The sequence below is a fragment of the Oratosquilla oratoria genome, chromosome 3 (assembly GCF_046742065.1).
Source record: "Oratosquilla oratoria isolate Oo_2021 chromosome 3, ASM4674206v1, whole genome shotgun sequence".
NCBI lineage: Eukaryota > Metazoa > Arthropoda > Malacostraca > Stomatopoda > Squillidae > Oratosquilla > Oratosquilla oratoria.
In genome coordinates, this window is record NC_134779.1 from 67,716,301 (window position 1) to 67,721,300 (window position 5,000).

The 5,000-nt window shown below is 40.5% G+C and overlaps 1 non-coding gene across 1 annotated transcript; it reads right to left on the reverse strand.

Moving 5' to 3' along the window:
• Window positions 1-1,088: 1,088 nt before the first annotated feature.
• On the reverse strand, window positions 1,089-1,160 carry TRNAE-CUC (transfer RNA glutamic acid (anticodon CUC)). The gene has a single exon. It is a non-coding gene; the product is annotated as a tRNA-Glu (tRNA).
• Between the last annotated feature and the right edge of the window lie 3,840 nt (window positions 1,161-5,000).

Genomic DNA, 5,000 nt, shown 5'->3' on the forward strand with positions numbered 1-5,000 from the left:
AATATCCACTTAAGAATCTTTGGTGCTTTTAGTGAACACACAGACAAATAAAGAAACACACTTATATTTACTTACAAAAATATATCTATGCAAAAATCACACTGCTGGATGCGAATGGCAAGAATACTTCAGAAGAATTATTAGAATGGCCAGTTATTAGTAAAGATTGGTGAGAAATCACTCAGATATCAAAATATTTCCTCCCCTACCCGCACATCTTCAATGCCAGGGACCTTCCCGCCTTGCTCCTTCATATGCTGTAGCCTATCCCTTAGTTAACATTATTTGTTATTATATTAATACCTAATTAAGGAAGTCCCGTGTGGTCTAGTGGCTAGGATAAGCGGCTTTCACCCGCGAGGTCCGGGTTTGGTTCCCGGCACAGGAAGGGTTTGACAGTGACCGTTGTAGCCGTTATTGTGTGTGGCTTACATATGGGGCAGAGGTTCTAAGGATGGGTTTCTTGAAACGGGGGTGATGTTTATTTTCAGGTACTGGAGACTATCTACAAAGAGGAAAGATATCCCTGGTGTGATAAGAGAGAGCTTCTCCCTACATCTATTGCTAGATCCCTGACCTAGGCAGTCTTATCTATGACGAACACAGCCGCCGTTTATAAAAAGGAAACGTGCTTAAGCAAGCACATTGGGTGTAGGTTGCTATATGGGAAATGTGTTAGTTATGGAATATACATTATACGAGTGTTATTTGTATTATATGGGGTTTAGTTATGTTATTGGTGGATGTGACAAGACATGGCATATATGTTGAAGTTACGATAATGTAATTGGGATAGGTATAAGAAAGGAGCCAATGCATTTGACTGGTGACATTAGGTATTTCCGTGGTGGGTGGTGACGTTATCTTACATTGCATTCCTTGAGTCGTGTTTTGAGATTGGAGAATTTGTGAGGTCTGCAAGATAGGAGGTCTTGCTAAAGACGATTACCATCTTACATGTGTGTGGATCACGTGCATGGTTAGTGAGGGTTACACCGTTTCTTACAAAGACACAAGAACTAAGTAGACTTACTGCATCCACAGTTTCCTTCGGCTCGGGTTCCATAATCTCCTTGTTAATGAAAATCTTCCCGTGCCGGGAATCGAACCCGGGCCTCGCGGGTGAGAGCCGCGTATCCTAGCCACTAGACCACACGGGAGTGGTTTCAACGCTGCAATATAGTTGAAAATATAATGGTGCAACTCTTCCTCTAACCAAAATATATTTATTTAGATAACTACCATTGAATTGTCACAATGCATTTTCCACACACTGAGAAGTTACGTATGGTCTAGTGGCTAGGAGACACGGCTCTCACCCGCGCGGCATGGGTTCGGTACCCGGCGCTTGAATGTTTTTAACCAAGACCATATTTTACAGTTAAGCAAGAGCCACGTGGACTGACTGTATCCATGTCTCTCCTTTGACTTGGGGCCAATCATTATCCGGTAAGTGGACCTTCCCGTGCCGGGAAATGGGCAGTAATTGGACTCGTTGTTAGGAAAAGACCGTTCTTGTTCTGACTGTCAAGTTTCCGTGGATACACTTGGTCTAAATAGAAAATAGGCACGATGATAGTACATAGGTGAGTTTTGAAACCCAATTGAACTGAAGACAGTGGTTAGAGGCAATAAATACATGTGGCACATGTGTTTGTTTGCATTGTAGTGAAACAAATTAAATGGGTCGGAGCAAGCACCATTATAATGACCAGCTTGCCATTTTGGGAATTTCCACTATATATATGAACTTGATATGGAGTGTGTGTGTGTGTGTGTGTGTGTGTGTGTGTGTGTGTGTGTGTGTGTGTGTGTGTGTGTGTGTGTGTGTGTGTGTGTGTGTGTGTGTGTGTGTGTGTGTGTGTGTGTGTGTGTGTGTGTGTGTGTGTGTGTGTGTGTGTGTGTGTGTGTGTGTGTGTGTGTGTGTGTGCTTCGCCAGGTGTGCTTGGCCTACGGCGTGGCTCGCTTCGCTTCGCTTGGCAATATTTCGTAAAGATTCTCTCAGCAATATTTCGTAAAGATTCTCTTGGTAATATTTCGTAAAGATTCTCTTGTTAACATTTGGTAAAGATTCTCTTGGCAATATTTCGTAAATATTTTCTCATTAATATTTCGTAAAGATTCTTTTGTCAGAATTCCGTATAGATTCTCTTTTTCTTGTTAGCACCACTTTCTTTTTCCATGGTAATATTAGTGTTTCCGGTGATGACTCATTTCCGGGTTGGGCCTTGCGTACGAGGTTGGAAGGTTTAGAGAGAAATATTTTTTTATGTTAGTGGAGTGGAGATTCTCTTGGCAATATTTCATAAAGATTCTCTAAGCAATATTTCGTAAAGATTCTCTTGGTAATATTTCGTAAAGATTCTCTTGTTAACATTTGGTAAAGATTCTCTTGGCAGTATTTCGTAAATATTTTCTCATTAATATTTCGTAAAGATTCTTTTGTCAGAATTCCGTAATTCCGTTTTTATGTATATAGATTCTCTTGGCAATATTTCGTAAAGATTCTCTTAGCGTTATTTCGTAAAGATTCTCTTGGTAATATTACGTAAAGATTCTCTGAGTCTGAGTAAGATGTGTCCCCGGGAGTTAGTGTTTCCGGTGATGACTCATTTCCGGAGTAGGAGGATTGGAAGGTTTAGAGAGAAATATTTTTTTATGTATATAGATAGATTACACAGGGGAACACTTTTTCAGTAACTTTGAGTTGTATTGGATATTTTAACGGATTTTGAAAGAAGTTTAAGCGCTGATTTCAAATCTGAAATTAGTTTTTCTCTACAAGCTCTAGTTTGTATGCAATTTGAGGTTAATGAAATTGTACATATGTGAACTTGCGTAAACCATGTATAAGCATTTTAACGTCCATATATATAGATAGCTTCTAATATTTTGATCATTCTTCTTTTGTTTCAGTTCAAACATGGCTTCCAGAATGAGACATCATTGCAGAAACAAGCCTGATGCCTTCTGCTACATATGTGGATGCTACACACTCAATCGTCAGAGACGTAACATATCCTCGTTCGTCAAGCGTGCCTACAAGGCATATTTTGAAGTTCATCTTGGTGATCAAGACAAGCAATGGGCTCCTCATGTTGTGTGCCACAATTGTGAGGAAATGCTTCGAGACTGGACCAAAGGAAAACGCAAAGGTCTGCCTTTTGGAGTTCCAATGATTTGGCGCGAACCCACCAACCATGTAACTGACTGTTATTTCTGCATGGTAAACACAACGGGTGTTGGGAAGAAAAACCGACATAAGATTACGTATCCGAACATTCCCTCAGCTATTCGGCCTGTTCCGCACTCTGAAGAAGTACCTGTTCCAGTTTTCAAAGGCTTGCCTTCATTGGACGATAAAGACATTGGACATGATACAAGCCAGCAAGACAGTTGTGACAGTGAATTGTCAGAAAAGTGTTCACAATCGGAGGACTGTTCTTCAGACACTGAACCTTTCCCCGTCCCTAAGCCTCTTCCCCAGGCTGAACTGAATGATTTAGTGCGGGATTTAGGTCTTTCAAAGAAAGCAGCAGAGCTTTTGGCATCAAGATTACAAGGCAGAAATCTTGTTGATCACTCTGTTAAAGTATCATATTTCAGAAAGCGTGACCAGCTTTTTGTGACCTTCTTTTCAAAAGACAGACAGTTTGTTTACTGCCATGACATCCCAGGGCTTCTCAAAGAACTGGGTGTACCTTACTATAGTCCTGCTGAATGGAGACTCTTTTTAGACAGTTCAAAACGCAGTCTAAAGTGTGTTCTTTTACATAATGGCAATGTTTATGGAGCAGTACCTGTCGGTCACTCAGTGCATTTGCGGGAAGACTATGATGATATGAGAATGGTCATGGACTTATTAAAGTATCATGAGCACAATTGGATAATTTGTGTAGACTTAAAGATGGTCAACTTTCTTCTTGGACAACAGAAAGGTTTCACCAAGTTTCCATGTTTCCTCTGTATGTGGGACAGCCGAGCACGAGACAGACATTGGGTCCAGAAGGACTGGCCTATTCGTGACACCCTTGAAGCAGGCATGCCAAATATCATACAAGACCCAATTGTAAACAGAGATAAGATCATCTTTCCTCCTCTTCACATCAAATTAGGTTTGATGAAACAATTTGTCAAGGCACTGGAAACCGAAGGTGAATGTTTCCAACACATCATCACAGCTTTACCAGGGTTATCATTTGAGAAGATCAAAGCAGGCGTGTTTGATGGCCCACAGATTCGAACCCTAATTCGTGATGATCAGTTTGTTGCTAAGATGACCGCTTTAGAAAGGGCAGCATGGTTATCCTTTGTGGCAGTCGTTCAGAACTTCCTTGGAAACAATAAGGCGGAGAACTACAGTGAACTTGTGAACAGAATGCTCCTCGCTTTTCGTGATCTCGGGTGCAACATGAGCATCAAGCTTCATTTTTTGAACAGCCACCTTGATCAGTTCCCTGACAACCTGGGGGCTGTGAGTGACGAACAAGGAGAACGATTCCACCAAGACCTAAAGATCATGGAAGAACGCTACCAAGGGCGCTGGGACAAAAGTATGATGGCTGACTACTGCTGGAGCATTAAACGAAATTGCCCAGATGAAATGTACAAACGCAAAAATTACAAACGCAAATTCCTGCCTGAAAAAAATACACAAAGAAATTGATAAGCTTCCATCAGCTGTGGTGATGTTCTGAAGGATGCTAATCTAACTTTGGGATAGATGTTCTGTTAATGTTCTGTTTCTTTTGCCTTAATAAATGTACAGAAATGGCTTTCATACTGTTTTAAGATTCAAGTGAACAAAAGAATTGTGGCTGATATTGCAATTTCCTATAATAACGAAAATTTAAAAAATAAATAAAAATGTCAAATTGCATAAAATCTGTAGCTTGCAGACAAAACCCGACTTCAGATTTGAAATCAGCACACTCAAGTTGACTATAGAAAAGTCTTTTTTTAAATGCAACAAAATGAGTGTTCCCCAGTGTTATTATTGT